Source organism: Dendrobates tinctorius, unplaced genomic scaffold (assembly GCF_039654945.1).
Source record: "Dendrobates tinctorius isolate UK_male_01 unplaced genomic scaffold, ASM3965494v1 ptg000584l, whole genome shotgun sequence".
Lineage (NCBI taxonomy): Eukaryota > Metazoa > Chordata > Amphibia > Anura > Dendrobatidae > Dendrobates > Dendrobates tinctorius.
The window spans coordinates 98,480-112,612 of record NW_027362242.1 but is presented as its reverse complement, the minus strand read 5'-3'; the positions used below and the strand labels follow the sequence as shown (position 1 = coordinate 112,612).

Sequence of the window (14,133 nt, the reverse complement as noted above, 5' to 3'; positions counted from 1 at the left end):
TGTCTCACACCAGACGTTACCTTAACCTTGTTACTCAAAAATCCATTCACCAAAATTTCACTTGATACATTGCAATACAGGCTTCTCACACAACTCACAAAATTCCTAGAAAAACCCATTTTCGCTAAGACATTAAACATAAAGATGTGCGACACCCTATCAAATGCTTTTTCAAAATCCACAGAAAAAACCATACATTTCAGCTTGCGGCCCAAACAATCACCAATCACATCCCTTAACAACACTAAATTTTCATTCATCGTTCTTCCAGGTATGGCACACACCTGATCCTCACCAATTACTTTCCCAATCATATCTCTCATCCTGTTTGCTAACAACTTACTGAAAACCTTATAATCAGCATTCAGAAGGGTGATCGGCCTCCAATTTCCCAAGTCCTTCCGGTCTCCCTTCTTGTGAATCAATACAACCACTCCTTCTCTCATTGATTCACACAGTACATTGTTATCAAACATATACTTACATACTTCCAACAAATCATTTCCCATAGTATCCCACTCTTTCACATACAGCTCTATAGGCAACCCATCTTTCCCAGGCGTTTTATTCTTACCTGCAGACATTACGACCTTCTTCACTTCATCCAACACAATTTCATCATCCATCAACTCACTCTCATCCTCAGTTAGCCGACCTTCCAATTTACCCAACATTTCAGCCATCAAACCTTCATCCAACCATTTGGCACCATACAACTCCTTATAAAACAATTCAACCACATTCATCACATCCTCACCATACACACACACACCATTCCCATTCATCACCTCATCCATATCAACTTTCTTACCAAAAGTTTTTTTAAAGAAAAACCTAGTACACTTCTCATTCTTTTCCAAATGCTCAATCTTAGACCTATATATCATCTCCTTACCTTTCTCATTCATAAACTTCTTAATCTCATTCTTGACCTGACACATCAAATCATCCACCTCAACTCCAATCATACTCAGTTTTCTCAGCCATTCTAATCTCATACCCAATTCGTTAAATTTTTCTCTATTATATATACCTTTTTTCCTTCCCCACTTCTTAAAGAAAAAACCTATTTCCTTCTTCATCCAGTCCCACCATTCCAACACATTCACAAAATCTTTTTTTCTATGTTTCCACTTCGCATACATCCTTCTAAAGGCAATCATGATCCGTTCATCATCTAACAGACGTACATTTAGCTTCCATACACCACGACCATGCGCAAAAGACACCTTACCTTCCAAACGCGCACGCAAAATAACATGATCAGAAAAAGGAACATCTTCCTGTTGAAAATGCTTACAGACAATGTTAGTTGACAACAAAATACGGTCAATTCTCGATTCAATGCCCCCCCTATCAGCTTTGTAAGTGACGGGAGGAGGTTTTCCCAAGAAAAACTCTGCAGCATCAACAAACGAAAAATCCTCAATCAGACCCCTCAACTTTTTCCCAGTGACATCCACATGCACACCTTCAGTGACACAATTAAAATCACCAACAAAAACAACAGGTATTCTCCCATGCAGAAAAAAAGACAATTTCTCAAAAAGTTCCAATCGCTCTTCTTTATCAACCGAAGCATACACATTCACAATCTTAACCCTCCACCCTCTACAAGTAATCTCACACATAACACACCTTCCTGGCTCTATAACTGTATAACATTCAATTTTAATACTTTTATTAGCAATTAAAATTCCAACACCACTATTTTTATTAATAACTGAACCAGACCAAATACATTGGCCATGTGGCCACACACTGTCATCCAGGGAGTCAGAAAATCCGCATTCCTGAATGCAGTAAACATCGTCCTTAAGGGTTCCCAAATAATCTAAAATAAAGGCCCTCCTTTGTGCCGACTTTATGAGTCGCACGTTCAGTGACGATATTGCCAACTGAGCAGGTTGGGAACCCATCTCTCCAGGTTTTTAGGAAGATCACGACCACAGCCCCATCTGGTCTTCAGCCTTTCCCGTCTTGAGGGGTAACACCGGATGTGCAGACGGTGTACCCCAAGTCTTCCCCTAAAAAACGGACACCTTGGGGTTCTGTGACTGTTGGGTAGCTTCTTGTGGAGCTGCGGCTACCAGCGCTGGTACAGGATGATGAGGGGCTCAGTTTCACCAGTTTGACAATTGTGTCATCTGCAGATTCTTCCTCACTCTGGTCAAAGTCACCCTGACCACCTTCATCTTCAGACTCCAAGGAGTCTTCACTCCATTCCATCTTGGGGGTTTTAGACAGGCTGGCTGACTCCCCTTCTTCCCCTTGCAATGTGACAGTCATGTCAGGGATATCTTCTGTCACCTCTTCCTTATTGTCATCCACATTCTCCTGGTCTTCAGACAGCTGCTGCAGCACTTCAAAGCTGGGCTTCTTTCTTGCACTAGATCTTGTGCTTCTGCTCATCCCAGAAGTCTTTGCTTCCTGCTTTGCATAGTCCTGCCTTTTTTCCTTTCCATGTACTTTCTGCACAGAGCTCAGTCTGCTCTTCCTGGTCTGCCTCTGCACTGTAGTCCAGGTGGCGCCGTCAGTGTCTGTGACCTCTTCCTGAACTCTCCTCTCAGAGCTTGCCTCGCTCCTGCTAGCAGCCCCCACCTTTTTTTCAGTGGAAACTTCTCTCTGCTCGGCTGCAGGCTTGTGTGTAATCACGGGCAATGACTCAGCACTTCTCTCCTCAGCAGACACACTGCTCCTGCCAGGGGCCCCCACCTTTTCTTCACTAGCTGTCTGTGGAATCTCTCTCTGAACGGCTTCAGGCTTGTGTGTTCTCACAGGTAGTGACTCAGCACTTTTCTCCTCAGCCAGAATCCTATTCACTATCCTGTCTCTGACACGTTGCTCTAATCTCTCCTTGTGCTCTTTCTGAAACTTCTCTCTCTGCTCCTTATATTCAGCTTCCAGCTGCTTTCTCTCAGCCTTCTCCTCTTCAGTCATTTCCTCCACAAAATCCACAAGGTGATCTGGGTCAGGCATTACAAAATTCCTCCTAGCAGCTCCTGCATATGTGCTGGGTCTAAGGTTACAGTCCTTAAAGGCATGACCCCCTACCCCACACAGGTTACACACAATCTCATTTGTGCACTGGCTACTAGGATGACCGACCTCACCACACTTTCTACACACCACCTGGCTTCCAGCAGGGCAGTCTGCCTGTGTATGGCCATACACCCAGCAGTGCCTGCAGAACCTGGGAGCATTAGGGAAGAAGAGAAAACCTCTCTCCTTCCCTATGGAAAAGTTACAGGGGGGATAATGAATTCCTCCTGGCTCATCCATGCTTTCTGAGAACTTTACCATAAATCTATACTTTCCTGTCCACAGCCCAACCTCATTCATGACCTTGGTAGGAGGTCTACATACCTTACAATGTTTATTCAAAAATATGCAGATCAGCTCCAGAGGCACATGAGGGTTATACATCATCAGGGTGAGAGGCAGCTCCTCATCTGAATACAGGATGGTGAAGGTCAGCCCATCCAGCACAGTGTTCTCCACGTTCTGCTTCAGTGTCCCATAGAGATTGTTGCAAGCTGAAATACAAGAAAGAACAAGAGTAAATTTGGATCTGAACTGCTGCAAACACAGAATCTCCTCTTTTCTCAGCTTCAGAACTCCAAAAAGAACGTTGTTCACAAAAAATCCCAAGGGAAAATCATCTTCATGTCCGGCATCTATATCGATCCGGATACCATGCTTTACCCGGGTTTCCCCAGGCTCAGCAAAGCGAATTCTAACCATCGCTGCTCGTGTCTGCAAAGTCCCCTCTCAAAGCAAAAGCAGCAAAAGCTGCAGTGCTGAGAAGGACAAAAAACACAGACTCTCCTAGCCAAGATCTACACTTGATCTTAGCCAAAAGGCCGAGAAGCGATAACCAGAAATGGTTTGCCGCTTGCAAGGCCACAGGGCTTAAGACAGGCACCCATTGTGGAGAATGACACAGACACCACCCTGAGGAAGACATTCAAACCAAGTCTGGGCGCATAACAAAAGCGCAGGCGGCTGATTTTTTTTTTTTTTTTTTCCCCCAGGATTCCACTCCACGCGCTTTTAATTTGCATAGGCCAACCCCTTTTTTGTTAGGCCACCCTCCCCTCACGGTCAAACGCGCTTCAGTACTAGGAAAGAGGCCAGAGGAGCACTGCTCCTACACCGCCCCCTCTACTACCCTCCCTAAATGAAAGGTCTTGCTTTAAGGCTGTGTGCACACGCTGCGGATTGGCCGCTACAGACACGCAGCAGTTTTAGCTGCGGTGTACAGTACCATTCATTTGAATGGGTAAAAAAAAACGCTGTGCCGACGCTGCGGAAAAAACCGCGCGGATTTGCTGCGGTTTTGAATCCGCAGAAAGAATTGCATGTCAATTCTTTCTGTGGAAAACGCTGCGGGTTCCTATCTCCACCATTGTGGAGATAGTGAATCCGCAGGACCAAACCGCAGGCAAAACCGCAGATAATCCGCAGGTCTTTGGACCTGCGGATTATCTGCGGTTTTTGCTAAATCCGTGCGGATTAATCCGCAGCGGAATCCGCAGCGTGTGAACGTGGCCTAACTCTCCTGGTGCCAGATATTGTAACCAGGAGGCGAGCATGGCCCACCTGTCTGCTCAGGCTCACTCAGCAGACTGAAGCTGAATACTACTGCGCAGCTGCTACAGACTGTGGGCTGCCCATTGTGACACGTGGTCCCATTGTGAGACGTGGTCGAACACATCCAAGCATTGTGTGCTATGAATGGCATGATTCCTATCACAGTGTTCCATGGATGGACACATCCTATTTACTGCAGGCAAGCAGCGCACCTAGCTGCTGCTGCTGCTGCTACAAGCCACTAGAATACCGTCCGTCTGTCAGACAGGTGGACGTAGGCAGAACATTCAAATAACTCGCCAGATAAATCGTTGCTTTTCCATTTTATTCATATATGAATTAATTCAAAATTGAACAGTAAATTTCAAAGTTGGAAGGCCACAAGAGGGGGACAATGTTTCAAAAATGAAGCGACATATCATTGCATGAGGGATGTGGTAGGAATTGAATGCTTGAATTAAGACTGGGGAAGTTCTGAGGCGAAGGGGCTGCAGGCCTTGTAGCAGGTGGGTGTGCAGAAATGTAGCTATCCAAAGCCAAACACATTACTGCAGCTTGTCACACCTATACCTACCAAACAGCAAAGGCCAAGATAGATCGTTATTTTACGGACACATTGAATACAGTGCAATGCCTCCCATATAGCGGTGAATAAGAGTAGTAGTAGTAGTAGTAGTAGTAGTAGTAGAAGAGTTGGTCAAGTTAAATCAAGGCTAAGGAATTGGAAATGTGCAACTTGGACCAAGAAAAACTAATTGCAGAGCGGCGACATTGGAAAAAAGCATTCAAATCATGCTTTGAAAACACTACTTGCTTATCCCGATTTCAATTCAATCTGTCTTTGGAAACCGCTTAAGAGAGTGAGTGCACCATTCCCAGAGAAACTGCCATACTGGGCTGATACGTGGAGTGAAGTGAGCAAGCTCTTTTTCCATCTCCCTGTTCTAAAAATCCATTTAATATATGGTCCCCAGATAGGGGACGTATCAGATATTAAACTGATAAGAACAGATACTACACTTGATCTTAGCCAAAAGGCCGAGAAGCGATAACCAGAAATGGTTTGCCGCTTGCAAGGCCACAGGGCTTAAGACAGGCACCCATTGTGGAGAATGACACAGACACCACCCTGAGGAAGACATTCAAACCAAGTCTGGGCGCATAACAAAAGCGCAGGCGGCTGATTTTTTTTTTTTTTTTTTCCCCCAGGATTCCACTCCACGCGCTTTTAATTTGCATAGGCCAACCCCTTTTTTGTTAGGCCACCCTCCCCTCACGGTCAAACGCGCTTCAGTACTAGGAAAGAGGCCAGAGGAGCACTGCTCCTACACCGCCCCCTCTACTACCCTCCCTAAATGAAAGGTCTTGCTTTAAGGCTGTGTGCACACGCTGCGGATTGGCCGCTACAGACACGCAGCAGTTTTAGCTGCGGTGTACAGTACCATTCATTTGAATGGGTAAAAAAAAACGCTGTGCCGACGCTGCGGAAAAAACCGCGCGGATTTGCTGCGGTTTTGAATCCGCAGAAAGAATTGCATGTCAATTCTTTCTGTGGAAAACGCTGCGGGTTCCTATCTCCACCATTGTGGAGATAGTGAATCCGCAGGACCAAACCGCAGGCAAAACCGCAGATAATCCGCAGGTCTTTGGACCTGCGGATTATCTGCGGTTTTTGCTAAATCCGTGCGGATTAATCCGCAGCGGAATCCGCAGCGTGTGAACGTGGCCTAACTCTCCTGGTGCCAGATATTGTAACCAGGAGGCGAGCATGGCCCACCTGTCTGCTCAGGCTCACTCAGCAGACTGAAGCTGAATACTACTGCGCAGCTGCTACAGACTGTGGGCTGCCCATTGTGACACGTGGTCCCATTGTGAGACGTGGTCGAACACATCCAAGCATTGTGTGCTATGAATGGCATGATTCCTATCACAGTGTTCCATGGATGGACACATCCTATTTACTGCAGGCAAGCAGCGCACCTAGCTGCTGCTGCTGCTGCTACAAGCCACTAGAATACCGTCCGTCTGTCAGACAGGTGGACGTAGGCAGAACATTCAAATAACTCGCCAGATAAATCGTTGCTTTTCCATTTTATTCATATATGAATTAATTCAAAATTGAACAGTAAATTTCAAAGTTGGAAGGCCACAAGAGGGGGACAATGTTTCAAAAATGAAGCGACATATCATTGCATGAGGGATGTGGTAGGAATTGAATGCTTGAATTAAGACTGGGGAAGTTCTGAGGCGAAGGGGCTGCAGGCCTTGTAGCAGGTGGGTGTGCAGAAATGTAGCTATCCAAAGCCAAACACATTACTGCAGCTTGTCACACCTATACCTACCAAACAGCAAAGGCCAAGATAGATCGTTATTTTACGGACACATTGAATACAGTGCAATGCCTCCCATATAGCGGTGAATAAGAGTAGTAGTAGTAGTAGTAGTAGAAGAGTTGGTCAAGTTAAATCAAGGCTAAGGAATTGGAAATGTGCAACTTGGACCAAGAAAAACTAATTGCAGAGCGGCGACATTGGAAAAAAGCATTCAAATCATGCTTTGAAAACACTACTTGCTTATCCCGATTTCAATTCAATCTGTCTTTGGAAACCGCTTAAGAGAGTGAGTGCACCATTCCCAGAGAAACTGCCATACTGGGCTGATACGTGGAGTGAAGTGAGCAAGCTCTTTTTCCATCTCCCTGTTCTAAAAATCCATTTAATATATGGTCCCCAGATAGGGGACGTATCAGATATTAAACTGATAAGAACAGATACTACACTTGATCTTAGCCAAAAGGCCGAGAAGCGATAACCAGAAATGGTTTGCCGCTTGCAAGGCCACAGGGCTTAAGACAGGCACCCATTGTGGAGAATGACACAGACACCACCCTGAGGAAGACATTCAAACCAAGTCTGGGCGCATAACAAAAGCGCAGGCGGCTGATTTTTTTTTTTTTTTTTCCCCCAGGATTCCACTCCACGCGCTTTTAATTTGCATAGGCCAACCCCTTTTTTGTTAGGCCACCCTCCCCTCACGGTCAAACGCGCTTCAGTACTAGGAAAGAGGCCAGAGGAGCACTGCTCCTACACCGCCCCCTCTACTACCCTCCCTAAATGAAAGGTCTTGCTTTAAGGCTGTGTGCACACGCTGCGGATTGGCCGCTACAGACACGCAGCAGTTTTAGCTGCGGTGTACAGTACCATTCATTTGAATGGGTAAAAAAAAACGCTGTGCCGACGCTGCGGAAAAAACCGCGCGGATTTGCTGCGGTTTTGAATCCGCAGAAAGAATTGCATGTCAATTCTTTCTGTGGAAAACGCTGCGGGTTCCTATCTCCACCATTGTGGAGATAGTGAATCCGCAGGACCAAACCGCAGGCAAAACCGCAGATAATCCGCAGGTCTTTGGACCTGCGGATTATCTGCGGTTTTTGCTAAATCCGTGCGGATTAATCCGCAGCGGAATCCGCAGCGTGTGAACGTGGCCTAACTCTCCTGGTGCCAGATATTGTAACCAGGAGGCGAGCATGGCCCACCTGTCTGCTCAGGCTCACTCAGCAGACTGAAGCTGAATACTACTGCGCAGCTGCTACAGACTGTGGGCTGCCCATTGTGACACGTGGTCCCATTGTGAGACGTGGTCGAACACATCCAAGCATTGTGTGCTATGAATGGCATGATTCCTATCACAGTGTTCCATGGATGGACACATCCTATTTACTGCAGGCAAGCAGCGCACCTAGCTGCTGCTGCTGCTGCTACAAGCCACTAGAATACCGTCCGTCTGTCAGACAGGTGGACGTAGGCAGAACATTCAAATAACTCGCCAGATAAATCGTTGCTTTTCCATTTTATTCATATATGAATTAATTCAAAATTGAACAGTAAATTTCAAAGTTGGAAGGCCACAAGAGGGGGACAATGTTTCAAAAATGAAGCGACATATCATTGCATGAGGGATGTGGTAGGAATTGAATGCTTGAATTAAGACTGGGGAAGTTCTGAGGCGAAGGGGCTGCAGGCCTTGTAGCAGGTGGGTGTGCAGAAATGTAGCTATCCAAAGCCAAACACATTACTGCAGCTTGTCACACCTATACCTACCAAACAGCAAAGGCCAAGATAGATCGTTATTTTACGGACACATTGAATACAGTGCAATGCCTCCCATATAGCGGTGAATAAGAGTAGTAGTAGTAGTAGTAGTAGTAGTAGTAGAAGAGTTGGTCAAGTTAAATCAAGGCTAAGGAATTGGAAATGTGCAACTTGGACCAAGAAAAACTAATTGCAGAGCGGCGACATTGGAAAAAAGCATTCAAATCATGCTTTGAAAACACTACTTGCTTATCCCGATTTCAATTCAATCTGTCTTTGGAAACCGCTTAAGAGAGTGAGTGCACCATTCCCAGAGAAACTGCCATACTGGGCTGATACGTGGAGTGAAGTGAGCAAGCTCTTTTTCCATCTCCCTGTTCTAAAAATCCATTTAATATATGGTCCCCAGATAGGGGACGTATCAGATATTAAACTGATAAGAACAGATACTACACTTGATCTTAGCCAAAAGGCCGAGAAGCGATAACCAGAAATGGTTTGCCGCTTGCAAGGCCACAGGGCTTAAGACAGGCACCCATTGTGGAGAATGACACAGACACCACCCTGAGGAAGACATTCAAACCAAGTCTGGGCGCATAACAAAAGCGCAGGCGGCTGATTTTTTTTTTTTTTTTTTCCCCCAGGATTCCACTCCACGCGCTTTTAATTTGCATAGGCCAACCCCTTTTTTGTTAGGCCACCCTCCCCTCACGGTCAAACGCGCTTCAGTACTAGGAAAGAGGCCAGAGGAGCACTGCTCCTACACCGCCCCCTCTACTACCCTCCCTAAATGAAAGGTCTTGCTTTAAGGCTGTGTGCACACGCTGCGGATTGGCCGCTACAGACACGCAGCAGTTTTAGCTGCGGTGTACAGTACCATTCATTTGAATGGGTAAAAAAAAACGCTGTGCCGACGCTGCGGAAAAAACCGCGCGGATTTGCTGCGGTTTTGAATCCGCAGAAAGAATTGCATGTCAATTCTTTCTGTGGAAAACGCTGCGGGTTCCTATCTCCACCATTGTGGAGATAGTGAATCCGCAGGACCAAACCGCAGGCAAAACCGCAGATAATCCGCAGGTCTTTGGACCTGCGGATTATCTGCGGTTTTTGCTAAATCCGTGCGGATTAATCCGCAGCGGAATCCGCAGCGTGTGAACGTGGCCTAACTCTCCTGGTGCCAGATATTGTAACCAGGAGGCGAGCATGGCCCACCTGTCTGCTCAGGCTCACTCAGCAGACTGAAGCTGAATACTACTGCGCAGCTGCTACAGACTGTGGGCTGCCCATTGTGACACGTGGTCCCATTGTGAGACGTGGTCGAACACATCCAAGCATTGTGTGCTATGAATGGCATGATTCCTATCACAGTGTTCCATGGATGGACACATCCTATTTACTGCAGGCAAGCAGCGCACCTAGCTGCTGCTGCTGCTGCTACAAGCCACTAGAATACCGTCCGTCTGTCAGACAGGTGGACGTAGGCAGAACATTCAAATAACTCGCCAGATAAATCGTTGCTTTTCCATTTTATTCATATATGAATTAATTCAAAATTGAACAGTAAATTTCAAAGTTGGAAGGCCACAAGAGGGGGACAATGTTTCAAAAATGAAGCGACATATCATTGCATGAGGGATGTGGTAGGAATTGAATGCTTGAATTAAGACTGGGGAAGTTCTGAGGCGAAGGGGCTGCAGGCCTTGTAGCAGGTGGGTGTGCAGAAATGTAGCTATCCAAAGCCAAACACATTACTGCAGCTTGTCACACCTATACCTACCAAACAGCAAAGGCCAAGATAGATCGTTATTTTACGGACACATTGAATACAGTGCAATGCCTCCCATATAGCGGTGAATAAGAGTAGTAGTAGTAGTAGTAGTAGTAGTAGTAGAAGAGTTGGTCAAGTTAAATCAAGGCTAAGGAATTGGAAATGTGCAACTTGGACCAAGAAAAACTAATTGCAGAGCGGCGACATTGGAAAAAAGCATTCAAATCATGCTTTGAAAACACTACTTGCTTATCCCGATTTCAATTCAATCTGTCTTTGGAAACCGCTTAAGAGAGTGAGTGCACCATTCCCAGAGAAACTGCCATACTGGGCTGATACGTGGAGTGAAGTGAGCAAGCTCTTTTTCCATCTCCCTGTTCTAAAAATCCATTTAATATATGGTCCCCAGATAGGGGACGTATCAGATATTAAACTGATAAGAACAGATACTACACTTGATCTTAGCCAAAAGGCCGAGAAGCGATAACCAGAAATGGTTTGCCGCTTGCAAGGCCACAGGGCTTAAGACAGGCACCCATTGTGGAGAATGACACAGACACCACCCTGAGGAAGACATTCAAACCAAGTCTGGGCGCATAACAAAAGCGCAGGCGGCTGATTTTTTTTTTTTTTTTTTCCCCCAGGATTCCACTCCACGCGCTTTTAATTTGCATAGGCCAACCCCTTTTTTGTTAGGCCACCCTCCCCTCACGGTCAAACGCGCTTCAGTACTAGGAAAGAGGCCAGAGGAGCACTGCTCCTACACCGCCCCCTCTACTACCCTCCCTAAATGAAAGGTCTTGCTTTAAGGCTGTGTGCACACGCTGCGGATTGGCCGCTACAGACACGCAGCAGTTTTAGCTGCGGTGTACAGTACCATTCATTTGAATGGGTAAAAAAAAACGCTGTGCCGACGCTGCGGAAAAAACCGCGCGGATTTGCTGCGGTTTTGAATCCGCAGAAAGAATTGCATGTCAATTCTTTCTGTGGAAAACGCTGCGGGTTCCTATCTCCACCATTGTGGAGATAGTGAATCCGCAGGACCAAACCGCAGGCAAAACCGCAGATAATCCGCAGGTCTTTGGACCTGCGGATTATCTGCGGTTTTTGCTAAATCCGTGCGGATTAATCCGCAGCGGAATCCGCAGCGTGTGAACGTGGCCTAACTCTCCTGGTGCCAGATATTGTAACCAGGAGGCGAGCATGGCCCACCTGTCTGCTCAGGCTCACTCAGCAGACTGAAGCTGAATACTACTGCGCAGCTGCTACAGACTGTGGGCTGCCCATTGTGACACGTGGTCCCATTGTGAGACGTGGTCGAACACATCCAAGCATTGTGTGCTATGAATGGCATGATTCCTATCACAGTGTTCCATGGATGGACACATCCTATTTACTGCAGGCAAGCAGCGCACCTAGCTGCTGCTGCTGCTGCTACAAGCCACTAGAATACCGTCCGTCTGTCAGACAGGTGGACGTAGGCAGAACATTCAAATAACTCGCCAGATAAATCGTTGCTTTTCCATTTTATTCATATATGAATTAATTCAAAATTGAACAGTAAATTTCAAAGTTGGAAGGCCACAAGAGGGGGACAATGTTTCAAAAATGAAGCGACATATCATTGCATGAGGGATGTGGTAGGAATTGAATGCTTGAATTAAGACTGGGGAAGTTCTGAGGCGAAGGGGCTGCAGGCCTTGTAGCAGGTGGGTGTGCAGAAATGTAGCTATCCAAAGCCAAACACATTACTGCAGCTTGTCACACCTATACCTACCAAACAGCAAAGGCCAAGATAGATCGTTATTTTACGGACACATTGAATACAGTGCAATGCCTCCCATATAGCGGTGAATAAGAGTAGTAGTAGTAGTAGTAGTAGTAGTAGTAGAAGAGTTGGTCAAGTTAAATCAAGGCTAAGGAATTGGAAATGTGCAACTTGGACCAAGAAAAACTAATTGCAGAGCGGCGACATTGGAAAAAAGCATTCAAATCATGCTTTGAAAACACTACTTGCTTATCCCGATTTCAATTCAATCTGTCTTTGGAAACCGCTTAAGAGAGTGAGTGCACCATTCCCAGAGAAACTGCCATACTGGGCTGATACGTGGAGTGAAGTGAGCAAGCTCTTTTTCCATCTCCCTGTTCTAAAAATCCATTTAATATATGGTCCCCAGATAGGGGACGTATCAGATATTAAACTGATAAGAACAGATACTACACTTGATCTTAGCCAAAAGGCCGAGAAGCGATAACCAGAAATGGTTTGCCGCTTGCAAGGCCACAGGGCTTAAGACAGGCACCCATTGTGGAGAATGACACAGACACCACCCTGAGGAAGACATTCAAACCAAGTCTGGGCGCATAACAAAAGCGCAGGCGGCTGATTTTTTTTTTTTTTTTTTCCCCCAGGATTCCACTCCACGCGCTTTTAATTTGCATAGGCCAACCCCTTTTTTGTTAGGCCACCCTCCCCTCACGGTCAAACGCGCTTCAGTACTAGGAAAGAGGCCAGAGGAGCACTGCTCCTACACCGCCCCCTCTACTACCCTCCCTAAATGAAAGGTCTTGCTTTAAGGCTGTGTGCACACGCTGCGGATTGGCCGCTACAGACACGCAGCAGTTTTAGCTGCGGTGTACAGTACCATTCATTTGAATGGGTAAAAAAAAACGCTGTGCCGACGCTGCGGAAAAAACCGCGCGGATTTGCTGCGGTTTTGAATCCGCAGAAAGAATTGCATGTCAATTCTTTCTGTGGAAAACGCTGCGGGTTCCTATCTCCACCATTGTGGAGATAGTGAATCCGCAGGACCAAACCGCAGGCAAAACCGCAGATAATCCGCAGGTCTTTGGACCTGCGGATTATCTGCGGTTTTTGCTAAATCCGTGCGGATTAATCCGCAGCGGAATCCGCAGCGTGTGAACGTGGCCTAACTCTCCTGGTGCCAGATATTGTAACCAGGAGGCGAGCATGGCCCACCTGTCTGCTCAGGCTCACTCAGCAGACTGAAGCTGAATACTACTGCGCAGCTGCTACAGACTGTGGGCTGCCCATTGTGACACGTGGTCCCATTGTGAGACGTGGTCGAACACATCCAAGCATTGTGTGCTATGAATGGCATGATTCCTATCACAGTGTTCCATGGATGGACACATCCTATTTACTGCAGGCAAGCAGCGCACCTAGCTGCTGCTGCTGCTGCTACAAGCCACTAGAATACCGTCCGTCTGTCAGACAGGTGGACGTAGGCAGAACATTCAAATAACTCGCCAGATAAATCGTTGCTTTTCCATTTTATTCATATATGAATTAATTCAAAATTGAACAGTAAATTTCAAAGTTGGAAGGCCACAAGAGGGGGACAATGTTTCAAAAATGAAGCGACATATCATTGCATGAGGGATGTGGTAGGAATTGAATGCTTGAATTAAGACTGGGGAAGTTCTGAGGCGAAGGGGCTGCAGGCCTTGTAGCAGGTGGGTGTGCAGAAATGTAGCTATCCAAAGCCAAACACATTACTGCAGCTTGTCACACCTATACCTACCAAACAGCAAAGGCCAAGATAGATCGTTATTTTACGGACACATTGAATACAGTGCAATGCCTCCCATATAGCGGTGAATAAGAGTAGTAGTAGTAGTAGTAGTAGTAGTAGTAGAAGAGTTGGTCAAGTTAAATCA

General features: G+C 46.3%; 5 non-coding genes across 5 annotated transcripts; all 5 read right to left on the bottom strand.

The window, feature by feature from the left end:
- Window positions 1-5,452: 5,452 nt before the first annotated feature.
- LOC141078581 (U2 spliceosomal RNA) lies at window positions 5,453-5,643 on the bottom strand. The gene has a single exon (XR_012227971.1). It is a non-coding gene; the product is annotated as a U2 spliceosomal RNA (small nuclear RNA).
- A 1,568-nt stretch (window positions 5,644-7,211) lies between these two features.
- On the bottom strand, window positions 7,212-7,402 carry LOC141078716 (U2 spliceosomal RNA). The gene has a single exon (XR_012228095.1). It is a non-coding gene; the product is annotated as a U2 spliceosomal RNA (small nuclear RNA).
- A 1,576-nt stretch (window positions 7,403-8,978) lies between these two features.
- Window positions 8,979-9,169, bottom strand: LOC141078715 (U2 spliceosomal RNA). The gene has a single exon (XR_012228094.1). It is a non-coding gene; the product is annotated as a U2 spliceosomal RNA (small nuclear RNA).
- A 1,577-nt stretch (window positions 9,170-10,746) lies between these two features.
- LOC141078714 (U2 spliceosomal RNA) lies at window positions 10,747-10,937 on the bottom strand. Its single transcript, XR_012228093.1, has one exon. It is a non-coding gene; the product is annotated as a U2 spliceosomal RNA (small nuclear RNA).
- A 1,577-nt stretch (window positions 10,938-12,514) lies between these two features.
- Window positions 12,515-12,705, bottom strand: LOC141078712 (U2 spliceosomal RNA). The gene has a single exon (XR_012228092.1). It is a non-coding gene; the product is annotated as a U2 spliceosomal RNA (small nuclear RNA).
- Between the last annotated feature and the right edge of the window lie 1,428 nt (window positions 12,706-14,133).